The sequence below is a fragment of the Tupaia chinensis genome, unplaced genomic scaffold, assembly GCF_000334495.1.
Source record: "Tupaia chinensis unplaced genomic scaffold, TupChi_1.0 Scaffold000674_2, whole genome shotgun sequence".
Classification (NCBI taxonomy): domain Eukaryota; kingdom Metazoa; phylum Chordata; class Mammalia; order Scandentia; family Tupaiidae; genus Tupaia; species Tupaia belangeri.
In genome coordinates, this window is record NW_006160198.1 from 1,746,677 (window position 1) to 1,757,384 (window position 10,708).

The following is a 10,708-nucleotide window of genomic DNA, read 5'->3' on the forward strand; positions in this document are numbered from 1 at the left end:
GTCTTTTCTTCTTTGCATTCCCAGAGAAGGTGCTTTTCATTATATGAAAATGTCTATTTTGAGGAAACTATGCATGGATTTCACTTTTTTGTTTTGTACCAAAATAGATTCATACTTTAATTCTACTTTTCCATAAACTTTCTGAAGTCCCTCATATATTCATCTGAATTCACAAAGCACTTTAGAATTTTTTAAATGACAAAAAAATTATAATCATTATACAAATGGGATAGTAATTAGATATATATGGTTATATCATAGTGAATAAAAAAGTTCCTAGGCTTTAGAGTCGAGAATTCCATGATTATACCTGTTCTGGTTTTCTATTATAATTCAGCTTAGGGAAATGTACATTGAGCACACTTCTTTCGGAAGATCACTGCAGTATTCTTTGGGATGAAAAAAAAAACCACACACCTAAAGGCACATATTATTCATACACATGGTTTTCTCTTTCTTCTAGCTATTTTAATGAGTTTTTACTAAGCCATGTTACCACACCTTCATCTCTTCCCCTGTGAATGTCTGCAGCATGTAAGATGTGTTTTTATCTTGGTAAGTTCATTGAGTATTGTCTTCTCTGACCATGATATCTCACCAATAATTTCATTATGATATTTTATGTCATATAGCATAAAATCTTTGATTACTCAAAATAGTTCTTATAACTCAGAGTCAAATTGTTTATGATGTAAAATAGTAGGATATATTGATGAACTAAGAATGTCGCAATGATTTGGTAAGCATTTTTGTTAAACTCTTAGAAAATTTTGAGTTGAAGTATCATTTAAAGATAAAGCAAAGCAAGTACAATTAGATATCTCAAGAGTGTACATGGCTTACATTGAAGCCTAGGTATAAGTATTATGTATGCATTAATCAGTGCAAAGGAAATACACTATGGTTATAGCTAATCTAAATTAACCTCAAAATTGACAGTCAAACATACACATTTGTGATAACATTATGAATTTTTAAAAAATGCATCATATTTGTAAAAGCACCAAAATAGTCTAAAGTCAGAATACTTTCCCTAGGTGTAATTATATTATCATAATTCTCTACCTTGACAGATGACAATTTTAGAACACTCTAAATACAATTTCTAGTATATGCACTAAAATAAAATGTAACAGATAGACAACTCACCATAGTATAAGTAACACATTCAAATTTAGTAATTTATTTTCCAGGTGGAAACCAGGCTTCTTGGAAGACTTCAAACTATGCCAAATGGTCTGATTTCACCATAGAGGTAGGCACTATAGGACTAAATTTACTTCTGTGTAATTTTTCTTAACTACATTTTACATGCAAATGTCTATACAACCATGTTAATGAAGTTCCAGAGAAGGAAAGAAAGTTGGCATTCCCATTTTTCTGTTTTATTCAAAAGCAACTTTTCAATTGACTTGTGCTATCATTTAAACCAATTTTAATTTAATCATAAGAAACTAGAAAAGTCTAACAATGTCTTAAAATCAAATCACAAGTCAGGAAAAACAATATCTAATAGTGAATAAAATTTAGACTTGACATCTTATTTCACTTATACCTTTATAGTCTTCACAGGATGCTTCTACTGGAATCAGACCAAAAAAAAAAAAAAAAAAAAGGCTTTATTCATGAATATTTAGAACAGTGAAATCCAATGATTCGGAGAAGGTTATTTAGAGGAAAGAATTTTTTCCCCTTCTTTTCAAGAGGCTCAACATTTTCTACACCCCAAATGGAACAGGATGCTTAGTTGACAGTTGCCCCAAATCCTTTTTTCCAAGAAATGTAGATAAATATGTAAATTCTGCATGGGTGAATTTTCTATAAAAATGTTGATATTTCAAGTTTCAAAGTCCAACTTGCGAATGGAAATGTATAGTATCCTTTCAATTGGAATGTTAATAATTCAAATCTTGTCTGAGATGATAAGACTATCCCTGAGGTGCAAGAAAAATAAAGTTTTAAAACTAAAGACACAGTTGATTTACAACAGTACAAATTACTAATGCTTGAAGTATAAAAGATAAAAGGAGGAAAAGACAGAAATAATGGTTGCAAACTGCATTTATGGTACATGTTATAGACAGGACTGGACAAGCTCACCCACAACATCCAGAAGAAAGCAAAACAAATACCTCATTTACCCTCATGCTTTAAAAGCAATCAGGATCCTGACCCAAATTTCGAACTCTTAGAACTTGGAAGTATCTATAGAACCCAAAACATCAAGGTTTCTGAAACCTGTCACTTCACAGAAATAGGAAGATCTTTAACATGGAAATATGACTATTAAGAATTCACAGATTATCTGAACCATTTGCTAATCACCCCACCCCCTGTGCTAGGGGGAGAAGAGAAAAAGAGAGCAGGAGAGGAAGACTCAAAGCACTGAGGGAAGCCTGCTGTGAAAATGCTAGGCCCTTCCTGGGATTTAGGTTGTCAACCTAATCCTAGCCTCTATTGTATGACTATATCAGGGAAAACAGTGTGGGGTGTGTGTGCTCGTGTAAGAGAGAATTAGGGTGGGGAAACCAGGATGTTGAGAAATTTAACACATTCATATGATTTTTAAAAAGCATTTTGAGAGTATTGTGTTTATACATGCTGGGCAACAGAAACCATAAACCTTGTTGGATTTCTGCAAACTGCTGCGTGAAGCATACAAACCACATTCCTGTCAATGGGAGGAAGAGACAGACAGAAATCATGACAGAGACAGGCAGCACCCCCAGGACGTGAAGTTTGTTCCTATTACAAGCTGTAGTGGAAGGAGATGATGACATCCAGAACAAAATGTCTTTTTCACAAGGATGCTAAGGCTCTTGTTTTGTGATCTCTGTGTATAAAAAGAATGATCAATGGGAAGGACTTACTTTCCCTCTTTTCAGGAATCACAATGTAAGGGCTTTTTAGTTATTTTAAACTTCTTCCTGTAGAGCCCCATTGTTGTGTTCCATGAAACAGACAAAACTCAGCAAGACAACAAAGACTTGGTCTGCAGGAGCGAAGGTAATAAAGAGCAAGTCCTCTCCAGAGGGTAATTAATCCTTAGTCATTCATCTTAGAAGTCCCAGTTACACTTAAGGTTAATGTTCAGGTAGCTTCTTTCTATTTTCTTTAAAAATTTTTTTAAACATTTTTTTTTTTGCAGAATGTTATACTATTAATTGCCAATTTGCATATGTGTGCAGCTGCTGTTTTGGCTCTGAACTCAATCCGATAAGCTTGCTGGAGGTATCGCAGAGCACTTGGCAGCTTTCCTATTTGAAAAGAAAGCCTCTCCCCACTACAGAACAGCTGATCGTCTATCAGCGATAGACCCTGATGGCGTGAATTACAATTACACTACTTTTCACACTAAATCTGGGTGATAGCTACTTGGAAAGAAGTTTCATCATTTTTTACCACAAACTGGAAAAAGAATTACATGGTCATGCTGTGCTTTTAAAGGCAGTTTGGTTCACTTTTGTCTATTTAACACCTAATTCCAAGAAGTCCATAGGCATCCAGAGATCTGAATGGCGCGTAATGAATTCACTGTTTAGATTGAAGATTTTAAAAATCTACCTCAAATTACATTTATTAACAAGGCGACCAGGAAGTGTTAAAGTTGTTAGACGCTTCATTTATTAAATAATTTGTGGGTATTTTCAGTTGTCATATCTAGAGTCATGGGGTTTGCTTATTTTTTTTAATTAGCAATCCAAAACAATGCTACTGCAATTTAACAATTCATCACATAATCTTGGGCTCTTCAGTTCAGCTGTTAATGTTAGATAATTCAGATTGTTATTTTGATCTGTTTATAAATGATTTAGGTTGCATTGTGCTGTGAGGGGAACCGCAGCAGCCCAGGCAGAGATCTTTCTCATCTTTCTTGAATTGCTTAGGATAGCTGAGGGGCTTTCCAAAAAAACATATATGAGGAGATAAATTCACTGACTAGCTGGAGCAAACAAGTGACGGGGGCCTGGACACTAGTAATAAATTGATTTATTATCATCACCACTTAGTTAACTTCATTATTAATTTACAATTCCTGCCTACTGGAAAATTGAGGATTGCCAAAGTATACTTTATTACTGTAGAATCCCACTTCTTTCTCATTTTTTGGAACATTCCAAAGTACTGGTTTTCTTCTTGCAAGAATCAGTCAACCATTAGAACAGGTTAAGAGGTTCCTAACATCCCTCTTCTTTCTTCTCAGTCTCCTCAGGCCTCCTTTCTCCCATCTTGACATTTAAATCCATTTGTTTAAAAAGAAGAAAAAAGAAGAGTGCAACCTACTTCAAGCAGAAGTGAAACACACTAATCCTGACGTAGTTAACCTAAGAGAAAAATAGATTTTGTTTTCCTTTTTTAGTTGCTAGCTTTATTAGATTTCTCACTCTCACAGATTATCCGAAGACTACCCATTGATTGATCGCCCGTTGAGCTGCATTTGGTGTAAAGAAAAAACTCACAGCTTTATTGGCTCCCAGGAGACAAAACAAACAGAACAAGATATTCATATTAATGCAAACAATGCAACAAATGAGGGGAGGAATCGCCAGGCTGAAGCAAGGCGCGGGAGCAGTGAGAGGCCTGGCCAGAGGCCTGGCCCAGAAGGCCTGGGCACCCTTGTCCCAGAAACCAGGTTTCCCAGCCTGTCCAGCTGCTGGATGCTGCCTCAGCAGTGGGTTCCCCCCCAGGTCCCACCACACGGGGGTGCCCTGCAGAGCAGCAGGCCTGAGTGCCCGAAGGAGGCCTCTAGGAAGGGCCTGCCTAGGCCCCTTGACAGTCCGCAGTGCAGGACTGGAAGGAACCTGGGAACTCTCCTTGCAGTATCCTTTCTATATACCTCCAGGGCCCCAGTTCCCAAGTCTCAGTTTCCCTTCAGGGTGAGTGCAGAATTCTCAGATGTATCCCTAGCACACCTGAGGCAGCCTGGAAGGAGAGGCAAGAAAGAGCCAGGGAACAATGGGGAAGCGAAGTGACTCCCTTTTAAAAGCTCACTTTACCATGTACCAGACTATGTGACACCCATTTAAACACAACACAGAACTGCTGTCTAACCAAAGGCGAGGGGAGTGGAGTGGTATGTAAGTGCTGAGAGACGAGACTTTCTCTGAGTTATCTCAGGAGAGGAAGAAAGGAAATTCCAAGGTAGAATAAAGGGTCTCAGCTCCATACCTAACCATTCCCGTCCCCAAACTAGGAGAGAATCTGTTAAGCCTTGATTTCATGTCTTACAGGCAATAGGGTATTAAAAATAGGGATGGCAAATATTGCATGGGGCATACTTACACTACAGTATTTTTTGTTGTTTGTCTGAAATTCAAATTTAACTGGGCATCCTGCATTTTTATTGGCTAAATCTGGCAATCCTAACTAAAAAGTACTGGGTTGAAGAAACCATGTAAGAAGCAAGGCTCATTCTCTGATGTAACAGGGATTTTCAGGACATTTTTGATAGAACCTTACCTTGAGAAAGAAAATGAATTGCTGCACACTTTAGATGTATAAATGCTCATTCCCTTTCCTCCTACCTTAGCTTGCATCTCAAATTACAAATATATAATGCTGGCTCTTCCCTCATCTGAGCAGGCTTAAGAAATGCTCCACATGGTGTTAAGGTGCTTTTTCCTCCCTGCAGAAATGTGCTGGGGCCCTTGTAAGAGTGGTGATAAAAGGACAGCATACTTTTCCCAAGCACATTGTTGGGTGGAGGAGGACGAATGACTGAAGCAACCTGCACATGTCCTTACCGTTTAGGAGGAAGTGGCGGTGTTGTTGCCTCTTCACTGAGAACCCCTTAGGGGTCCTTGAGATTGGCTCGCTGGGTCTCACATAGAACTTTCTTCCTGGCCAGTAGAGGGTACCAGAGCTTGGTTGTAGGCAGAGCATTCTACCTAAGGTCAGGATTAGGTGTTTTTTTTTTCTTTCTAAACCTTTACTCTAGAGTCACATTACTAATTGGTATTTCATTTATTTAGAAAGAAAACCAAGTTAGAATTTGAGAACTTTAAAGATGGAAGGGTAGAGCAAAATCAGTTTTGAAATTTATTAAAGGCTCTTAACCTTGAAGCAGATCTCATCCAGGGTCTTAATACATGCTGAAAGAAAAGGCTTTCCAAAGGCAAATAATAAAGTTGCAGGGGAAAACTAAACAAAGCAGTGAGTCTTTGCATATTGAAGTGTGTGTGTGAGTGTGAGGGAGTCACAAAGCAGCTTTATGGAGGAAGCCTGCTGCTTGCATTTCTTCCCTGTGCTTGTTAGAGAGAGCTTTTCCAAGCAAGCTTTATCACCCTTACTGGTACTTTGGATTCCCAGGGAGCTGGCTTCCTTTTAAGCCGATTGCTTGAAGTTGTATGAATACACGAAGGATGCCCCCTTCCCACTGGCGGTTAGTACTATTTAACAACTGCAAATGGAGAAACATTTGTCTAATGAGAGCTGTTTTCAAAGGTGATACACCAACACTCTTGGGGAAAGATAAGACTGAGACCTCCTCCTAAGCCACAGGACCATCTCAAGACAAGCGGAGGCCAACTGTAGAACCAAATTAAATAGTTGGTTTATGTGATGTTTTAGATCCAGATCAATAGTTTAAGAAAATACATAAGCACACTTTAAGTTTATTCTGGTTTATTTTCCTCCCCCCTTTCCCAGACAAACTCTAACCTTTGGTTGAGAATTTAGACCATTAAAAATTTACCATGTGGTTTCAGGGTTATGGTGTGGTTTAATTCCATACTTTAGATGTAGGAATGCCTTTTACCTTCTCTCCTACCTTAGCTTGCATCTCAAACTACAAAAATATATTGTTTGTCCTTCCCTCATCTGAGCAGGCCTAATAAATGCTCAACACTGTGTTAAGGTGCTTTCTCTCCCCTGCAGAAATGTACTGGGGCCTTTGCAAGGGTGGTGATAAACTGACAATTCGTACATAACTAACTCCACCCCATTGTCAGGTAATATCAGGCTTCCTCATACTCTGTCTGTGGTTTAGCATAATGGCTAGTCTCTTTGTGAAAAAAACAAAAACAAACAAACAAACACTTAAAATATGATTTAAACTTCCTACAAGGCCAAGTACAAAGTTAGTGAAAAAGTATAATGTTTTTAAGGTTATAGGATTAATATAGAAAAAAATAGTGGATTGAAAGGCAAGAGAACTTGAGTTGAGTTCTAATTATTTGTGTAAGTTCGATGGACTCATTCATTCTCCTTGTAGTTTTTTTTTTTAATATTTTGTTTTGCTCACACAAAAAAGCAGTTGTAGTTGGCAATCTTTAAGATGTTATTTTAGTAAAACAACAATTTCTTGAATGGACTGAGAAGTGATAACCATCCTTTGTATACTTCCAAAAGATATCAGCAAGATGGTTTTTGAAAGTATTCATGGTATAGCCCTAAAGGACAGAGGACACATCTGCAGGCGCTAGATTATCAGGTATTCTAGATTCTAAGGGGCCGTAGAAACAGGTGGGACTGGATGAATATTAAGGGATTTCATAGTCAGGTGCAAATTCTCTGGAGAAGTGTGAGTGACTTAAAGGCATATAACTGTATATAGACAGGACAAGGGGATAACATGTTTGAGGGGATAACATTCTTATTCGGGGATTGAGAACTCAGAGAAAAGAAGATGGCAAAAGAAAGCTAAAGCTGATTAGTACATACACATGGCATCGTCATTCTGAATATTCTAGTGCTTGGTACACTTTACTGGTATGACTCCATCTAAGAGGAGCTCAGAGGCTGAAGGAAGTTGGCAATATAGTTGAGACTAGTTTTAGAAATGACCTAAGAAACGTACTTTCTTATATTGTATTAGTGACATAAAGTGGTACTTCTTTTAATTTGAGGCCCTTCTTGAACTGTAAGCTCCAGTAATTTTTCACTAAACAGACTTCATTCACATTCTGAATCTGGTTTTTGTCTCACACATATTAAATTTTACAAAACAGAAAGAAACAATAGAGCTTATTAGGAAAAACTTGTTTTGAATAGTAAATTAAGCATAATAGAAATAGGCACATGTTTTAGCACAGCCCCCCCCCTTTTTTTTACCAATTGAACATTTACATCTTTTTCAAAGTGCTGTGATTTTCCCCTTAAGTCTTAAACTGGCACCACACACTTTCAACAAATGAGACTTACATCACTTGTATCTACTGAGATAAAGCATTGTACTATTGTGGATTCCAAATGCACAGCCTTCTGAAAAAGAGTTTTAGGCAGTCACCCCTGAATTGTATTAGTCAAATCGTTGTGGTGTACTAAGAATCCAAAGAACTACCTAATTTCAGAGATGGTGTAAATCAACTGTCAGTTCTAACTGGCTTCAAATTATGCCTTATTCTCAGAGACTGGAAACCTGTCCATTCATCTGACTACACGGTTTGTTATTAAGAGATATGCCCCAGGTGGAGGCATCCTTGAAGCCAATATATTTTCTTTATAACTGGTGTCAAATTGATGTATATATTAAAAAATCTTGGAAAATGATCTCAAAAAGGAAGTAACAGCCCAATGAGCCATATGTTCAGGGAACCTAACAGGTTTCCATTGGGACCAAATTTCACTTCACCTTTTTGTCCTTATGTGCAAATAAAAACTTATCTGTAAATACACCATTAAAACAGTCATGCAAACTTGTGAGGTCTGTAGACTGAAAAATTACATGAAATCATTAAAAACCAAGTTGTTGGATGGCAAAGAATTTGATTAGATATTAGAAATAAATAACACAACGTAGAACTGAACTGAATTTATTTGAGTTTGATAGCTTCGCAGCTTCAGAGAGATACTTTGTTTCTCTAGAATTGGCTGATGAAGAAAAGGCTGATGAATAGTTAATAAACGGCTTAATTTTGATGCTGACGGAGTTTCTGCATCTCCAGTTCACATTAATAAATGTAAAGTTAATTTTTTTTTTTTTTTTTTGCTGTTAGATAGGTTGCTATTTTAACAGATTCAGACACCAGGGAATATTTCAAATGCCAGCTAATACTCTAGCACTGAAAAGTCTGTGATGTGCTAACAGCAGAGGCCTACTTAGTGGTTTTCCAAAGAGTGGAAACCAAAAAGCATTAGCATTTATTTACACAAATTCTTAATGAAACTCTCCTAAGAGTTTTCAATGTAAAATCTTTAAACATGCTGAATTATTTTAATAGATCCTAATAATTTTGCATTTGGCTAACCTTTGGTATGCCTGGGCATATTCTAAAAGGAAAAATGGTTCACTCTGTGCACCAGTATAGTTTTTCATATAACTAGGATCAATGATGATTTTAAAATGCCAGATTTATTCATTACTTTTATTTATTTTTGTGTGCTATAGAATGAAGAATTACAAAGAAGGGGAGAAAAAATAATATAAAAGAAACCCTTGTGTGGATGTGACTTAACTTTTATCAAACCTTCACATTTTAAACTGATATTTAAGAAATGCACAGTTGTGTATAAGCTATGCGCAGGTAAGTGAGGGTCAGCAAGCAAAAAAATTACTGCATACATTATCTTTCAATTACTTTTGTTTTCCCTCTATGGCTTGAGGAAAGGAAGTTTTATTAATTTTAGACACCTGCTTAATAAATAGCACAGAAGGAATAGCATTCTCATTCAGCCCAAATTCTGGCCAGTTCTCTGTGACTGGCTGTGTTTTGTTTAACCCACTTAAACCATAAGAATGTCAATGTTTTTAATCTCTATGTAAATCTGTAATAGTTGAAAATATTTTAAAAGTAGGAAAAAAACATGTGTTTTTCGCTCAATAACCAGCCTTTAAGTTCAAAAAGTAGGGGAAAAATTGTAACAAAACTAAAGGTCCCCCGTCTGCCTCAAAGGTAGAGGAGAACGTGTTTTCAGCCATGACCCGAATTCTGGTGAATTCTTCGTGGAGGGGCAGCCACGGAGCTGCTGTTTTTGACCCAGCTTCTCTCAAGCCAGAGGACTGAGAGCAAACCAGGCCGGCTAGAAATGCCAGGGCTTCCAGGACCCTCTAGCCTCCGCAGCAGGTGTTGGGGTGGCCCCCTTCTTGATAGGCTTTCCTGTCACCTGGTAGTGTCTTAGTGTATATCTCTGGGGGTCCAGACCGCCACTTAGTCTAAGGTCAAGGAGGCCAGGCTCTGGAAGCACGACTAAAAGGCCCTTCCTGCGTCTTCTGTGTGCTTAATCGTGTACGAGTAGTTCTGGTGGGGAGGGGAAGTGCTGGGATCTGACGTGCACGCGCGGGAAGGCTTAGCTGGGAGCTGACCTCACTGACTCGAAGGCTGCGGGAGGCCGGCGGGAGGCCTCTAAGGGTGGTGGCCCCTCGAGGGCCGGGTGGGGATCTGCAGTCGGGCTCTTGCCATTCTGCCCGGACTTTCTTGCACCCTTGGCAGTTCCTCGCCCTTCCCAAATTCGCTTGCGTTCCCGCGCTCTGTCCAATGCATCTGATTCACTTGCAGTAAGCGAGTGGGCGCAAGAAGGCCAGCTTCCTGGCCTTGCCTCAGGGCGTGGAACCCAGAACTCTGTCCCTCGCCCCTTTCCCCATGAGGCGCCTGGGGAGTGGGCGCTCGAGCGCACCAGCGCCGGGCTGAGCTGGGCCGGGCCTGCTCAGAGTGGGGCGGGGGCAGCGCAGGGGCTCCGGGCCGCGAGGGCCGCGGCGGCGATGGCTGGGTTCCACTCGCCAGCGGCGGGCAGGACGCGCGGGAAAGCGAGGGAGCAGGAAGCGGGTGGC

At 39.0% G+C, this 10,708-nt stretch overlaps 1 long non-coding RNA gene across 1 annotated transcript in view; it reads left to right on the plus strand.

Moving 5' to 3' along the window:
• The first annotated feature begins 1,192 nt into the window (after positions 1-1,192).
• Positions 1,193-10,708, plus strand: part of LOC102482897 (uncharacterized) — an 18,966-nt gene continuing 9,450 nt past the window's right edge. The window contains exons 1-2 of the long non-coding RNA XR_336257.3: positions 1,193-1,255; positions 9,329-9,464. This is a non-coding gene — a long non-coding RNA (uncharacterized LOC102482897). The remainder of the gene's footprint in view (positions 1,256-9,328; positions 9,465-10,708) is intronic.